Source organism: Pinus tabuliformis, chromosome 7 (assembly GCF_031772625.1).
Source record: "Pinus tabuliformis cultivar Carrire ecotype Pingquan chromosome 7, CPIR1, whole genome shotgun sequence".
Taxonomy (NCBI): Eukaryota; Viridiplantae; Streptophyta; class Pinopsida; order Pinales; family Pinaceae; genus Pinus; species Pinus tabuliformis.
In genome coordinates this window covers 1,839,286,207-1,839,304,805 of record NC_142293.1, presented here as the reverse complement: position 1 = coordinate 1,839,304,805, position 18,599 = coordinate 1,839,286,207, and positions in this window count along the sequence as shown.

Sequence of the window (18,599 nt, the reverse complement as noted above, 5' to 3'; positions counted from 1 at the left end):
TTCTGAAGCACAACTTTGACTCAAATGAGTCTCCCTCCCCTAGTTAGCCATTTAGAGAGCCACATTTTCACTTCTTTTTTTTAAATTTTCCAATTAATCACTTCTAATCTTATAAAACATACTTAATGAGTTGAAAAAAAACCTGGAGCTAATGGATAAACGTGGACAACAAAAAAACATAAATTTCCATTAAAATTCCAGCATCAACCTCAAAATGAATGAAAAAAAGACTTTTCCTTACTCACATATAAACCAATAACACTAGAGAAATAAGTTACTTTGTAATAATTTCTCCACTGCTTGAGAACACCTTTTGCCGAAAAGAAAAACATCATTTAAAAAAATAGATGAGAAATTGAAAGGTTCTAGAAGATTAGGTTTGAAACTTTATTTTCGAAAGTATATAACATGTGATCTCGATAAGATGATATTAATAGGTTCCTGATAAATTATAATGATTCCTTAAAAATGGGTTTAGTTAAATTCAAGAGGGAAGAAAGAGTTGCAAGTTTACCGAATTGATTACAAAATAAAGATTAAAAGTAGTTGTATGCTGATTTCTTATTATTATGTACATATTTTTTTTTATAAAGAATCTCACTGTTTTCAAGGAAGAATAAGGCATTATGTTTATCAAATTGTTCATGTGAAATTATAACTATCATCATTTATATAAAGTTTATTTAAAGATTCGAAATAACAAATTTTATATATTTATTATTAATATTTTGAAAATTAAAAATGGTTAAAAAATATTATTATTAATGAGTATTATTTATTATTATATATAGTTATTTTAGGTAGAATTTAAGTATGAGTTAATTTTAATATTGAATGGAAAAAGATTTATTCACTAATGAGATGTTGTTATGATTATGCAAGGCTTGGTCAAGCCTAGACATGCTTTAGAATAGTTTAAACTCCACATGTGGTTTTTACTCTTAGTTTCTCTCAATAAAATTTAAACTTAAAACTCAATGAAAATTAAACCCCATACAAACTCACTAATTTACACTTTGTAAATATATATAAAGAGTTACTAATATCCATGAGGTGGAGACTAATTGGTTTATGTGGGATTTAGTCCCCATTAAGTGTTAAGTTCAAATTTCATGAGGAAGGGTTGAGGATGGGAGCCACCTTTGAGAGAATTAAACTATCCCAAGAAACATCCAAACTCATCAAAACTTCCTACAATCTTGATAATAGTATTCTACTGATGGGTAGATCATTTTTCCATCCAAAGATTAGCCTCAACCTAATTTTCATATATATATATATAATCACATTCTTTTATACATTGTTAGACAACCAAGGATGAACAAGATTAAGATTTATGAGGATTCAAAACTTGTTAATAACTAGACCAATAAAAAAGCTGAAGTCAATATTCTCAATTTGAATCATATTTTGTTGGAAATATCAGCAAAAATAACTTTCTTTAAATAATCATCATTTACATACATATATAAAAAATTGAACTAATAAACTCTTAAAAAAAAACACTTCAACTTCCTATTGACTCATTCAGGCAATATGAATTATAAGATGACTAGGAAATAAAAGAAATGAAATTTCATTTCTAAAGATTTGTAAAGATCATATGACAATTGATAAAATGTGTTTTGTGTTTTTAAAGTATAAGTCCAAGATTTCAGAAAATAAAGTCTCGTCTTTTGGACCGTATGAAGTTCACATAAATTCAAATCTTTGATATACATATTTAATATGTATAAAAAACCTAATATATATTTTCATAATAAAAATATAATTTTGTTTATGGAGAAAAAAAAGGGAGGTTACTAATCACATATATAAAATAATTTATATATGTAGATGAGAAACCCACCGCCACCCGTAAAGTTCACAATGTTCCAACAATAAATGCAAAATAAATCAAATCACTCTAATCACTTCACTGAAAGGTTTGTGCCCACTTGTCTTTGTGCCTTAATGTCCCTTGCTTGATATGTTTTGCTCTTCCGATGTGGGGTTTTTGGGAACATTTACTTTATTATATGATATGATAGCGTGGCAAATTTGTTATTTTTTTATTATTATTATTGAAATAATACATAATATTTGAGTTTTTTAAATTAATAACCCTCTTTATACATTCTATTGAGTTATTTAATAAAAATAATATATTAAAATAATAATAATAATAAATAAATAAAATGTTAAATTTTTTGTTTTTTATGAGTGTTTTATATATATATTTTTTTCGCAATGATACAATTAAATAATTTAATTTATTTAAATTTTAGATGATTTTCATAGTTTAGTATTTTATTAATATAATTTAATGATTTGATTAATAGTTTATAATAAGTAATTTGTGATGTCTAGTTATGTTAAAAGGTGTTTTTTTAGTTATTTTTTTCCCTTGGAAAAATTGTAATTTTCATTATAAGAAAGAAAATTATATGTTGTATATGTATAATGCATATGTTGTATGTGAGGCAAAGTGTCTATCGAATATAGGAAGTATCTAATGTAACAAAAATTAGTGCCATATATCCACGCAGGGATGTACTGTTCTTTGATGAAGATCAACAAAAATTAAACAAAATAACTCTACATAGAGAGTTCATGTCTATTATATATACATCTGATAATTTAAAAGCATGTATCAATATTTACAAATGGTAGCAAAAGAAACATAAAACTAGGTTCCTGCTGAGCTATCTAGTCTGTAATGTCCATAAACGGCCGGTGGTAAAACTGGAATGAGTACCATCCCTCTGTTCCCGAATCAACCAAGTGTCGAGAGGCTAGACTGCAACTTTTTTGGATAGTAAATCGACAGCTGTGTTTTGTTGCCTGTAAATATGATGTCATACAAATGAGTCAAAATGTATAATAAGTTGGTACGCCTCATCCAAGATATGTCTCAGAGAATATGCAGAGCAGTTTGATGTTTTATTTATCCAGTTACAGACAATGTTGTATGTGAGGCAAAGTGTCTATCGAATATAGGAAGTATCTAATGTAACAAAAATTAGTGCCATATATCCACGCAGGGATGTACTGTTCTTTGATGAAGATCAACAAAAATTAAACAAAATAACTCTACATAGAGAGTTCATGTCTATTATATATACATCTGATAATTTAAAAGCATGTATCAATATTTACAAATGGTAGCAAAAGAAACATAAAACTAGGTTCCTGCTGAGCTATCTAGTCTGTAATGTCCATAAACGGCCGGTGGTAAAACTGGAATGAGTACCATCCCTCTGTTCCCGAATCAACCAAGTGTCGAGAGGCTAGACTGCAACTTTTTTGGATAGTAAATCGACAGCTGTGTTTTGTTGCCTGTAAATATGATGTCATACAAATGAGTCAAAATGTATAATAAGTTGGTACGCCTCATCCAAGATATGTCTCAGAGAATATGCAGAGCAGTTTGATGTTTTATTTATCCAGTTACAGACAATTTTTGAGTTGCTAAACGATTGTAGATCTCTACAGTGTTTTTCCAGTGCAAATTGTATGAGGTATTTTGTTGTGATTAGCTCAACGAAATTGTTTGTGCCTCTCCCTAGTCCCATTTGAATATGAAAGAAGTGGGATTCAGATAGGTGCAAAATGGCACCTCCCCCACATCCAACTTCCTGTGTTGATCCATAAAAAAAGCCCAAGGATGAAGATGGTTTATGGATTCGGGGACAATGGTTCTGGGCCGAGGGGTTTCCTCATCATCAGGGATGATGTTGTAGTCAGTCAGAATACGAGCAGAGATGGAGGGCCAGTGGGGGGCAATATTCTGAAAGATGAGTCTATTGCGAGCTATCCAGATTGCCCAACAAATAAGGAGGGGTAGGTTCCTAGCTTTAGCCGGGTCTGCACTGGTCCACCATGAAGACCACGCCTTCTTAATTGTTAATCCCTACCATATGTTCTGGGAGGAAAAGGTCAATAAGATCGAGCTCCAGAGATCCTTTGCAGCCTGGCAATCGAGGAAAAGGTGGTCAACATTTTCGTTGTTGTTCTTGCACAAGAAACACCAAAAAGGTCCGTGCTGAGTACGTTTAAGGAGGTTATAGCTAATGGGGATCTTATTTTTGAGAATTGTCCACATGGAAGTCAGGTCCTGGGAGGTGCTTTGAGCTTCCACAAGTGTTTCCACCAGTGCTCGATAGCTTGTGGTCGATGAGTCTCGGCTAAAACAAGATAACCCTCCTTGGGGGAGTATTTCCCTGACTTTGCAAGCGCCCAGATTATCTCATCCTCCCCTTTAGCAATTCTAATGTGAGCTTCAGTTAAGGTCGTAGTGTAATTAGCCCATTGTTGCTCCCACTGTTGAGGAATGTGCAAGATGCAGGCAGATTTCCAAGCTTGTTGAAACATAGTGGTATGATCAGGGTCCACAATATGACAGATGTGGGTGATGCCTTCATAGCTAAGATGATTTTTAAGCTCTATGGACAGCTTATGGGCGTTCCCGCATCCAATCCAGGGATCTTCCCCTATACGCACAAATGTGATAGATTGTATTATCGAAGTAAGGCCTGCTCTGATGATGGCTAGTGATTTCAACACTGCCTTCCATATAACTGATATCCCTGTGTTGCTTCGTTGTGGTTGTCTTAGCCAGTCCATCAGATTGAGAGGTGCAATGTATTTTGAGACGGCCACCTTACTCCACAAGTTGTTCGTGGTGATTAGTTGCCAACCAAGTTTTGTTGCCAGCACTGAGGAAAAATCCTCCAGCTTCTTGATGCCCCATCCTCCCCATTTCTTTGGTAGTGTAAGCACTTCCCATTTGACCCAGGCAAAGATTCTCCCTAACTGTTTACCCTTCCAAAGAAACCTACAACATAGGGTTTGAATTCTAGAGAGGATGCCCCTGGGTATCCATGCTAAAGACATCCAGTATACCAGAGTGGCCTCTAGTACTGCTTTTATGAGAACTAATCTACCTGCCTTGGATAGGTACTTGTGATACCATATGTTGAGCCTTTTTTCCAATTTGGATATAAGCCATGTCCAGTATGCTATTTTAAATCCCAGGGGCTTTAGCTTGTATCCCAAATATATAAGACCATCCTCCATTCGCAACAGGGTAAAGTGGAATCTTTGGAGAAAAAATTGAATCTCATGGGGAGAGCATCCGGGAGTTGTCATCGAGGACTTGTTGTAGTTGACTATCATGCCAGTGGAAGTTTGAAATAGAGAGAAGGTATTCTTCATTATAGTCAAGTCCCCTATGCCTCCATTGAGGAATATCAGCACATCATCCACAAATAATAAGTGAGTCAGGATGCATCTATCAATGATTTTGATTCCTTGGAGTCTTCCCCTGATATGTTCTTCTTTGATGAGTCTGTTAAGCCCTTCCATGATGAGAAGGAAGAGCAGTGGAGATAGAGGGCATCCCTGTCTGAGACCTCTTTCTGAGTGAAAGAAAGGTGATGCCGCTCCATTTACTAGAACACTGAAAGATATATTAGTAATACAACACATGATCCATTTAATAAACTCATATGGGAAACCAAGGTGGGTTAGGAGCATTCTTATATACAACCAACTTACTTTGTCGAAAGCTTTTGAGAGATCTACCTTTAGGATCATACCTTTCATTTTCTTGGACTATAGAGAGTGTAGTGCCTCTTGTGCAGTTCCAACCACCTCATGGATCTATCAGTCTTGCAAGAAAGCAAATTGCTCAGGTGAGATATGGGTGGATAGGATGGGGCGGAGTCGATTTGCTATGATTTTGGCCATGATTTTATAGATACAATTGCACAATGATATGGGCCAGAAGTAATCATAAGAGATTGAGTTATCTGATTTGGGTATGAGGGCAATGAACGTAGTATTGAAAGCTTCATACTTCTTGCCATTAATCCTGCTATCCTCAACGACTTTGAGGAGGTCTGCTCCAAGTGTCTCAAAGAAAGCCAAATAGAACTTTACCAACCATCCATCTCGCCTTGGGCTCTTGTCTTGCTTGAACCATGTAAGAGTGGCTTCAAGTTCACCAAGAGTGACTTCCTTAATCAGTTCCATTGCAGTCTCCTGATCCAAAAAACGGGGAAATAGTTGTGCCACTCATATGATTTCAACAAGGGTGGCATTTGGAGGAGCCCTGTAAATCTGCTTAAATAATGATGTGGCCAAGGATGCTAGGTGTGGAAAGGTATTTACTGTGTTCCCTTTCTCATTCGTGAGCTGCCATATGGAGTTGAATGCTTTTCGTCCGTTTTCAAATTTGTGATAGAATTTCATGTTATCGTCTCCCTCTAGCAGCCAAATTTCCATGCTTTGCAATCTCCAGGATTCTTCTCTATCCTTTAATATTTTGCATCTCTTAGAATATAAGGATGTGAGCTTTTCCTTTTGTATGATCGAGGTGAAGACCCCTCCCTGATTGTTTTCGAATTCAATAATCTCTGCTTCGGTATCCCTTAGGGTACATCATCCTGTACTCTCTTGTTGTGTGCCCATATTTTAGAGAGTCTCTTCAACTCTTTTAGGTTATGTCCAAAGCCTTCTGCTATATGCCCTCCAACATCAGGGGGTGGGCCTTCTAGAAATCTGTAACCATGCAGGCATATGATGCATCCTTTAACGAGGAAGAGCTGAATTTGAAAGGGCCTTTAGGCTTATCAATCCCCCCTCTTATTTCTAAGTATATAGGCAAATGATCTGAGATTCCTCCCGATCCCACCCATTGTCTATAATTAAGACCCATGTTCAGAAGGCATTCCTTGATAAGGAAACGGTTAATTCTTTTGGCGAGGATGTCTTCCCCAACTCTGTTGTTCCTCCAGGTTTTGTTGAAGGGATGTCCAAAAGACTGTGGGTTTCCAGGATGTTATCAAAGTATGCTGTTAGGGGATCAATCTCGGCACGATGTCCCAAATATTCAGAGAGGCCTATGGAGAAGTTTAGATCCCCTCAAAGGATTAAGAAATCCCTTTTCAGTATATCAGAGCTTAGAAGATGATCCCAGAATTCTGGTCGGTGATGGAAAGGCCCGTACACATTAATAAGCCTAATCTCAATGCCTAGGTCGGCTGAGAAGATGTTTGCCCCAATATGCCCAATGCCTCCCCAACTATTGCAAAGATTGATGGATCGGGAGTTATACCCCAGTGCTATGCCACCTGAGCATCCATTTGCATTAAGAGCTAGAAAGGACCAACCCGGGAGCATTGATTTAAGCAGGTGGGAGATCGATTCAGCAGTGCCCAAGGTTTCTTGTAGGAAGATAACATCCACTGATTCAGAGATGACCAGTCTTCAAAGAGCTAGTTTTTTGTCTGGCCTAGCTAGCCCTCGACAATTGAATGAGAAAAGCTTCATGTTTCTTAGTTATATTTAAAGGGTTTTATTTATTTTTATAAAAATTTTAACAATTTAGATTGTGTAGAATTGGGAATTTTTTTAAAGAAATGGTTTTACTATCCACATAACTAGAATATTCTTATAATTTTGATTATGTTTGAAAATTTTGTTGTAATAGAAAATAGATCTTTTTGTACATGATTAAGTTATGTTGGGTGTGGAGCCTGATTATCTTCTATATTCAAAGGTTTCAACCGGATGTATACCTCGAGAAGACTGTACACCCCTCCACGTGGGGGGGGTAAATCCCCCCCGGCTGAGAGGTTTGGGGGCCAGTGGTCCCCCGAAGTTAAAAATAGATGTAAAATTGCCTTATAAAAGTCTAGTAATTTCTAGTCAATCTGGGCTGTTCATTAGGCAGATGATTTGACGGTAGAAGTTATGTTTAATTTAGGGTTTTTTGCCCTAGAAGGCAACCCCTCACTATATATGAGGGAATTGTATTGCATCTATGTATATTTGTATTTTGAGTGAGGAAGAGAGAGAAGATTGAGAGCAAAGAGGGTGTTACAGCGGATCTGCTGTAGGTTGTATCTCTTCAGTTTGCTGGATAATATAAAAGGAAGGACTGATTGTTTCTCCGTGGACGTAGCCCAAACTAGGTGAACCACGTATCTGTGTCTCTCTTGTTTTATGCGTTTTCTGTGTTTATATTTCTGTAATATTTTATGTGTTCCATTGCTCCGTAATATATAATTTTCTAACAACTAATATCAGAGCTGAAGGTCTATTTGGCGGATAAACTCGCAAGAGAGAAGGGTTCCTGGTTCGAGTGGGAGCAATGGCAGAAGATGGTAGGTTTAGGGTCGAAAAATTCAACGACCAAAACTACCAGCTGTGGAAGATGCAGATGGAAGATTATATGTATCAGAGAGATCTGTACCTACCATTGAGCAGAAAGACAAAGAAGCCGACGAGTATGACAGACACAGAATGGGATATTCTCGACAGAAAGGCACTTGGAACAATACGGCTATGCCTAGTGGCGTCGGTAGCGTTTAATATTTCAAAGGAAACGACAACACAGGGTTTAATGTCGGCATTAGCCAAACTGTATGAAAAACCCTCGGCCTCAAATAAGGTATTTCTTATGAAGCGTTTATTTAATATGAAGATGTCAGAAGGTGGATCTGTTGTAGATCATTTAAATGATTTTAATACAGTTACAAGTCAGTTAAGTTCTGTAGGGGTAAATTTTGATGATGAAGTTAGGGCTCTGTTATTTCTGTGCTCATTTCCAGAAAGTTGGAATGGTTTAATTATGGCCGTTAGTAACTCTGTCTCTGGATCTAGTACTTTAAAGTTTGATGATGTTGTTGGTGCAATCCTTAGCGAGGAAATGCGATGGAAAAGCTCTGGTGATACATCAGGTAATGCTTTGAGTGCAGAGTCTAGGGGAAGAAAAATGGAAAGAAGAAAGAGCTCAGGATATCGCAGTAAGTCAAGAAAAGGCAGATCCAAGTCCAGATCAGGGATAGTGTACTGGAAATGCGGGAAGAAAGGACACCTAAAGAAAGACTGCAAGTCTCGGAAGGGAAAAGAAGGAGATGTGCAGCAAGAAACTAATCATGAAGCGAATGTAACAGGTGATGTGTTGCAAGATGCTTTGATTCTTTCATTAGAAAATATTATTGATGCCTGGGTGATAGATTTAGGGGCCTCATTCCATGCCACACCTGATAAGAAACATTTTCATGATTATGTTCAAGGAGATTTTGGACAAGTTCGATTGGGTGATGATAAACCCTATAAAATCGTTGGAATGGGTACAGTTTTCATAAAACATCAAAATGGAAATCAGTGGCTATTGAAGAAGGTAAGGCATGTTCCAGATCTAAAGCAAAATTTGATTTCAACAAGGCAGTTGGGAGGTGAAGGTTGCGTAACTACTTTCACAGATAGAACCTGGAAGGTCACTAAAGGATCCCTAGTAATAGCGAAAGGAGAAAAGGTTGGTACATTGTATTTACGCAATGTTATTTCTAATTCTGTTAATGCTTTAACCTCTACAAGAGAAGATACGGCATTGTGTAATCATAGGCTCGGGCACATGAGTGAGAAGGGGATGAAGATTCTTCACTCAAGAAATTTGTTACCAGGTTTGAAGCATGTTGATTTAAAATTCTATGAGAATTGTGTTTATGGAAAACAGAAGAGAGTCAGATTTCTTAGAGTTGGGAAAGAAAAGAAGAGTGAAAAATTAGAGCTTGTGCATACAGATGTATGGGGACCTACTCAAGTATCATCTCTTGGTGGCTCTCGTTATTATGTTACTTTTGTTGATGATGCAACCAGAAAAACCTGGATTTATTGTATTCGAAATAAATCTGATGTATTTGATACTTTCAAGAAATGGAAAGCTTTGGTTGAAAATGAGACAGGGAAAAGGTTGAAGTGTCTCAGATCAGATAATGGAGGTGAATATTGCAGCAAAGAGTTTGATAGGTACTGTTCAGAGAATGGAATTTGTAGAGAGAAGACAGTTCCAGGAACACCACAAGAAAATGGTGTGTCAGAAAGGATGAACATGACAATCATGGAGCGTGCAAGGTGCATGAGATTGCATGCAGGATTGCCTTTACAATTTTGGGCAGATGTTGTAGATACTGTTGTTTATCTAATAAACAGAGGGCCTTCAAGTTCCTTGGATGGTGGTATTCCAGAGGAGGCATGGACAGGTAAAAAGGTAAACTACTCATTTTTAAAGACTTTTGGTTGTGAAGCCTTTGTCCACATTAATAAAGAAAATAGAACAAAGCTTGAGGCAAAAATGTACCTTTATTGGATATGGTATTAATGATTTTGGTTATCGCTTATATGATTATGAAAATTACAAAATCATTAGGAGCAGAGATGTAATATTCAATGAAAAGGTCTTGTATAAGAATCAATTGCAAGAAAAGAAACAAGAAAAAGAAAACAAAGAATACACAGTGCTTGACGATATCATAGGAGAAGTGATGGTGCCTAAAAATCATAATGATCAACAGCCAGAACAACAACCACAACAGCAACAAGCACTTCAAATACCTGAAAGTGGTGTTAGAAGATCTACCAGGATAAGTAGACCCCTTGAACGATACTCTCCTTCATTATATTATGTATTGTTGACTGATTTTGGTGAACCAGAATGTTATGAAGAAGCAGTGCAGGTAGAGACCAGGAAGAAGTGGGAGCAAGCCATGAAAGAAGAGATGGACTCCTTAGCACATAAATAGACTTGGGACTTAGTTAGGTTGCCTGCAAGTAAAACAACATTGCAGAATAAATGGGTTTACAGGCTGAAGGAAGAAGATGGAGGAAAACAGAGGTACAAAGCTAGACTTGTGGTGAAGGGGTTTGCACAGAAGAAAGGTATTGATTTTGATGAAATATTTTCTCCTGTTTTTAAAATGACTTTAATAAGAACTATTTTAAGTCTAGTAGCAGCTGAAGATTTGCATCTTGAGCAGTTAGATGTAAAGACAACCTTTCTCCATGGGGATTTGGAGGAAGAGATGTATATGCAGCAACCACAAGGATATGAGGGAAAAGGGAAGGAGAAACTAGTGTGCAGGTTGAAGAAGAGCTTGTATGGCTTAAAACAGGCTCCAAGGCAGTGGTATCTAAAATTTGACAAGTTTATGTCTGAACAAGGTTATACTAGATGTCACTCTGACCATTGTTTTTATCTCAAAAGGCAAAATGATGGCAACTATATTATATTGTTATTGTATGTAGATGACAGGCTTGTTGTAGGTTATAACATGCAGGAAGTAAATGTGCTCAAAAGGAAATTGGCAAACTCATTTGCAATGAAGGATTTGGGTGTTGCAAAACAAATCCTTGGTATGCGAATAACTAGAGACAGGAAGAATCACAAATTAACATTGTCTCAAAGTGAGTACATAGAAAAGATGTTGAAAAGGTTTAATATGCAGAATGCAAAACCAGTTAGTATACCTTTGGCTAGCCATTTCAAATTAAGTAAGGAGGCGTGTCCCAAGACTCAAGAAGAAATGGCTCATATGTCTAAAGTTCCATATGCATCAGCAGTTGGAAGCTTAATGTATGCAATGGTCTGCACAAGGCCTGATATTGCACATGTAGTGGGAGTTGTAAGTAGGTACATGAATAATCCAGGAAAAGAACATTGGATAGCAGTGAAGTGGATTCTCATGTATTTGAGAGGTACCACAAATCAAGCATTATGCTTTGGTGGTTCAAACATTTCTCTACAGGGATATGTTGATGCAGATATGGCAGGTGATAGAGATAACAGGAGGAGCACAACAGGGTATGTGTTTACTGTAGGTGGAATAACTGTCAGTTAGGTTTCAAAAATCCAAAGTGTTGTTTCACTTTCAACAACAAAAGCAGAGTATGTTGCTGCTACAGAGGCTAGTAAAGAAATGATTTGGTTACAAAGGTTTCTGGATGAATTGGGTAAGAAGCAGGAGTTAGGCAGGTTATATAGTGACAGTCAGAGTACCATACATCTTGCAAAGAACTCTGCATTTCATTCCAAGACTAAGCATATACATCTCAAGTACCATTTCATACGGTCAGCGTTGGAAGATGGACAGTTGAATATGGAAAAGATACACACTAGCTAGAATCCTGCAGATATGTTAACAAAAGTTGTAACCAGGGAGAAACTGGGAATCTGCTCAGTTTCAATTGATCTTCAAGTATGATGAAGAAGATGAGAAACAACCATGTCCAAAGTGGAGTCATTGTCTAGCAAATGATGCAGCGGTGGAGTTTCTATAATTAGTCTCCAAGTGGGAGATTGTTGGGTGTGGAGCCTGATTATCTTTTGTATTCAAAGGTTTCAGTCGGATGTATACCTCGGGAAGACTGTACACCCCTCCACGCGGGGGGGACTTGTCCCCCCCACGGGGTTCCGGGGGGGTAAATCCCCCCCGGCTGGGAGTTTCGGGGGCCAGCGGGGGTTCGGGGGCAGCGCCCCCAAAGCTAAAAATAGATGTAAAATTGCCTTGTAAAAGTCTAGTAATTTCTAGTCAATCTGGGCCGTTCATTAGGCGGATGATCTGACGGTAGAAGTTATGTTTAATTTAGGGTTTTTTTCCCTAGAAGGCAACCCCTCACTATATATGAGGGAATTGTATTGCGTCTATGTATATCTGTATTCCGAGTGAGGAAGAGAGAGGAGATTGAGAGCAAAGAGGGTGTTATAGCGGATTTGCTGTAGGTTTTATCTCTTTAGTTTACTGGATAATATAAAAGGAAGGACTGGTTGTTTCTCCGTGGACGTAGCCCAAACTAGGTGAACCACATATATCTGTGTCTCTCTTATTTTATGCGTTTTCTGTGTTTATATTTCTGCAATATTTTATGTGTTCCATTGCTCCATAATATATAATTTTCTAACAAGTTATTCCATATATAGATAAGCAATTACATTAATAAAAATAAAATAGAAAAATACAATATCACTAAAACAATCTAAATCCATCTTAAAAATAAATCTACGAAGCATAAAAATTAATCTAATTCATTGAAGTACAAACATTTCTTCAAATATCTACATTAAATAATAAAAATAAAACATGCACTTTGAAACTACATTTATATATATGGAATTTGTTTAATCGTGTAGTAATCTTTCCTTAAATTCTAAAATCTCATAATATAGAAAATAGAGTTCTCATTAGTTTAGAAATCTAATAATTTTTTAGGAACCAAGATCAATTCATAGTTGGACAACCCCTTAAGCACATTGTTCCACCATTCACAAAATGTAAATCATGATATAACTTTATTTATACTTCAAAATTTTATCGGATTCTTATCAAATTTGTAATTGGAGAGAAACTTCATTTTACAAGAAAATTCATTTATTGTAAAAATAACTTACTTTTATATTATATAAAATAAATATAAATTAATATCTTCTTCTTCTTCTTTTTTCTCAGAGAAAAAAACCCATAATTTTTATTAGTGAAAATAAAAATTACATTTTGTAGACAATCTGAGTGCATATGCAATCTTGATTAAGAAAATGGATGTTACAATGATCAATACACAGGGCACGCAAGTCCATAGAAAAAACCCATGAAACAACACCTCAAAATACCCTGCAATAGGCAACCATAATATACAGGGTACGTAGGCCCACATAAAACCCTAAAAGGGGCAAAATATACAACACAAAAACCAACCAATGTTGAATATCTCGGTAGAGACTGGGCAAGCAAAATTCTCTCCACGAAAGAACAACAAAACAAGGCAGAAAACCACACAAAATAGAAAAAAAAATCACGTCACAAGTTGCCTGATTAAGTCAGGAAGAGACCCAAAAACAAGCCTCAAAGCAAATAAGATGGATTGCAAACCCAAACACAAAAATATACGAAAATACATGTAGCATGATGTATGCATCTCTAGAGAGAGAAGTATGTATCGTGAAGATGAACCAAGACCCCAGAGTAGAACACAAGTCAAAAGAAACCTATGGAAATTTGCAGAGATGAAGACCACCCATCCAACACAAAAAAACACCCCTCCAAAAATGACAATACAACCCCGATGAAAAGACACGAAAAAAAGGGTCCAAGAAACCGAAGACCACTCAATACTCCTCCCCCTCAACTCTTCACTCTGAGCTAGGAAATGACACAACCAAAGAGAACCAGAAAAAATGAACCACAACGAACGACTGACAGTGTCTTGGCAACCTGGAACAACACCTGCAAAGGATGGGCGACACAATGAAAATGGGCTAGAGAGGCATGAAATGGGGTCGAGATGACTACGGTTTGTTGTGCCTGACCCCGATCCCTCCATATAAATTAATATCTTTAAATTAATTAGTTAAAAAATAATATATATATTTTTTTCTAAAGAAAAAATGTAATTTTATTCAACTTGAAAACCAAGGAATAAAATTACATTTTTCAGATGCCCAAAAGCATTCGACCAAATTAGCCTTTTAGCCAATGCACAAAAAGAGAAAAAAATAAAAATAAAAATTACATAAAATAGTCAGGGTTAAGTGTGATAATAATCAATTAGTTCCCCTTTTCCTTTCTCTTTTCCACCTTTTGCCAACCTCTAGACTGGGAGCAGCTGATACTATTTCTAGTTGGCTACCTTCCACCTTCTGGGGAACTTCTTTATATGAATTTGAACTCCTAGATGTATGGGTTCGCTTTATGCTCCCTACTTCCTTTTAAAGGGTATGACCGCCTTTGATGCTTTGCTACCATAATCTATGCTACTCCTTATATGTTGTCATTTTCCACATGTTGATTTCTTGAAGTTTGGATCACTACTAAATCAATGGATTTTTTGGCATGTTTAGCAGAATCATTTTGTTGCTCTTCTTCCTCCTCCACTTGGAAGCATTGTTGATTCTGTGCTTCTAGTTGTTGATGACTCTCATCCATTTCTTCATCTTCATCATTTGAAGAAGGCAAATCTGAAAATTTCCACCCCCTTTAGCTTTTGTGATCTTTTCTTTGTCATTTTTTTTTTTGCTTGATGGCATGAGTTTTGCAGGTGCCCTATCTGATGGTGCATCCAACACTTAAATGTCATATTTTTAATGTATAACCACTATGTCCACTTGAAATCTTGATGAGTTAGATAGATGGTATCTGGGAGGCCTTTGCTTAGGTCTATCTCCATGCAGATGGGGGAAAAGTAAAGATACCTTTGTCCATTATTTCTTGATCCATCTTTAGAAATCTCCCCAATAAATTTCCAATGCCTTCTAAAACTTGATGGTGCCAAAAAGGAAGCAGGAGATTGTGCAACCTTACTCATACCAACATCTTTGTAACCACCATTGTTGTGGCATCAAAAGTTGGAAACCATGGAGTGATGAAAAGACCCGCCCTTCCCCAAAACCATGGTCCTTCATTTATGACATATTCCAAATTTGTATGATTGTCAAATTGAACCACAAAAAATCCCTTTGTAGATAGGTAGACATCATAATTTTTAGTCCAGTTGAGGTAGATCCATTAATGTAGATATTCAAACTTGGGCCAAAAGCCATTAAATCGATAACCCATAGCTCTAGCTTGGAGAACAATGAAAATCCCACTCACTTTTGTCAATTTTACTAACAAATCTCATGCTTTATTCGCCTTCTCAACTAGGTAAGGCCCTGGGATAGTCAAATTTTGGGTTTATGTGGCAACTTTCCCTCTCACCGCGCCCTTAAAAGAATTTGGACCATTAACCACTAAAATTGTTCCTAGTGGAATGCTCGATCTTGGAGCTCCACCTCATAATCTCAAATTTATAATAATGAATGAATCCTAAACGATGCGATATTCATGCAACCAAAAGGCATCTTGCAAAGCTTTCCTTGCATAGATCATACTTTGTAACTTCATCGGAATCACCAACTTATCTTGAACCTTCTGCTTTAGATCTTGCACTAAATCCTTAACCCAACCACTTATTGGGACCGATTTCCTATCAGGGTTTTTGACAAAGATTTGGAAAATAAAAACCTTGTTCAAATCTATTTGACAACCCTCACATCTAATAACTTTTTTGGATAGATATCCCAACTTCCATATTTTTGCATAGATTTGAGCAGACTCTTCCATATCTGTTAATTAAAAAATAATACACTAGGTCATATAAATATATTTTCAAAATAATTCATTAAGTAATTGGATTTATATTAAAACTAAAATTTAGGTTCAAATTCTTCAAATAAATATAAATCAAATAAAATACAAAACTTTAATAATTTTTATAACATAAAAATGCTTTTTTTTTTTTGTAAATTGGGTTTTATCTAGTGTGGTTGGGAGGAATGATTACAATTGCTGCATTTGACATGTTGAACTCATATATGGTATATTTGGTTACATGGAAACCAAAAAATAATTAATTAAGCACCCTAAAAAATCTCTATTACATCTAGATTCTACAATCTCAACTATTAGAATTGAAAAATAATTTAAAAATTACAATTTTAATAAAATCCAAATCATAACATATTTAGATTATAATTATCCCTTTTTACCAAAAAAATTTAAAACACACACACACACACACAACTTTTAAAAAATACAAAAAAAATCAAAATCCAAATCAAAATATTTTAAATATACTTATCATTTATACCAAAACAATTATTAAGTTTATACACATGTTTATTTTGGAATAAGAGCTTCTAAAATTTTAATTTAATTATGAATAATTATTAGGTGGATTGTAGGGACTTAACTTCCATAGAATATTCTAAAAGGTCAAAGGTCAAAGTATTTGAAAAGTTTAAGGAGTTTAGATCTGAAGTGGAGACGTTAATTGAAAGAAACATAAAGACTTTGAGATCTGACAATGGTGGGGAGTACACTTCAAAAGAACTAATTGCATATTGTAAAGAAACAAGTATTAAGAGGGAGCTCATTGTTACCTACAATATCGAACATAATGGAATTGGAGAAAGAAAAAATAGAACAATTGAAGAATGTTTACGAATTATGATATTTGATCAATATCTACCAAAGTTTCTATGGGAAGAAGCAACAATGGCAACAATATTTATACAAAATAGAAGTCCTCATAGAATCCTTGAGAATATGACACCTGAAGAAGCATTCACAAGGAAGAAGCCATGTGTGGACCATCTCCGAATCTTTGGGTGTCCCACATACATCCATGTTCCAAAGGACAAGCGAAAGAAATTAGATTCTACAAGCATTAAAGGGATCTTCGTTGGCTACAGTGTTTCTTCAAAAGCATATAGAATCTACATCAAGGAAGGAAGAAAAATTGAAGTGAGTAGGGATGTTATATTCGATGAAAATCATGCCTACAAAATATCCAAGGATATTCCAATCGATTCTGATGACGAAGATATACCACTATTTGAAGAAGAAGAGCATCATGATAAGACAACTACATTTGAAGAAGTTGCTCATTAAGAAGAATGGAAGAAGGCGATGCAAGAGGAATATCAATAAATCATGAAAAATGGGGTTTTGGAAATCGTTCCTAGACCAAGTGACAAATCGGTTGCCACTTCAAAATGGATTTACAAAATCAAATGTGTTTGATGGAAGCATAGACAAATACAAAGAGAGATTTGTTGCAAGAGGTTTCTCACAAAAGGAAGGCATAGACTATAAAGAAACATTTGCTCCTACTGCCACGTATACTTGGTTTCATTAGCTACTACTATGGGATGGAATACCCATCAAATGGATGTCAAAACAACGTTTCTAAATGGAAACACTGATGAAGAAGTGTACATTGAACAACTAGAAGGTTTCGAAATATATAGCAGGGATACACATGTTTGTGGACTCAAGAAAGACCTATATGGCTTGAAGCAACCTCCTAGGGCATGGTATGCAAGAATGGATGCATATATTTTATGAATTGGGTTCGTCAAACATTTTGCAAATGAAAATATCTACATCAAGGTGGTGAAGAATGAACCAATAATCATACTATCATATGTGGATGATTTGTTTATTACAGGTGTGGAGCGCATAATGTAAGAAAATGTTGGTAGCCGAATTCGAAATGAAAGATATGGGACTTATGCACTATTACTTGGGCTTGGAACTCTGACATAAACCTGGAGAGATATATTTGGGTCAAGGGAAATACATAATTGAGGTATTGCAGAGATTCAGTATGATGGATTCCAAGCCTATGACTACTCCCATGATCACTAATATCAAGAAGTTGAGAAGCTCTGATTCTAGTCTCGTCGATCCTACTAACTATTGTAAGTTAGTGGGCTCTCTTATGTACCTGATAAATATGAGACCTGATATATGTTTTGTCGTAAATGTTCGTAGTCAATTTTAGTTGGAGCCTCGTCATATTCATTGGATAACTTCTAAGCATATTTTGAGATATCTACGTGGCACTATACATCATTGCCTAAAATATGATGGAAAGGAAGTTGAGTTAACACCTTTTACAAATTTCGATTGGGGTGCCAGTGAGACTGATGGAAGAAGCACTACTAGTGGATGTTTCAGTTTGGGATTTGTGATGATTTCATGGATGAGTAGAAAACAAGATTCTATTGCATTAAGTAGTGCTAAAACAAAATATGTTGCTGCATGTGAAGTAGGAAAGGACGTTGTTTGGTTGAGAAAACTTTTGTCAGATTTGTTTGGAAAACCTCTGGATCCTACAGTGATAAATTGTTAAAATCAAAGCAATATCAAGATGTTTGAAGACCCCATATTCCATGCAAGGACGACGCATATCAACAACAAATACCACTACATTAGGATCTTGGTACAAGATGG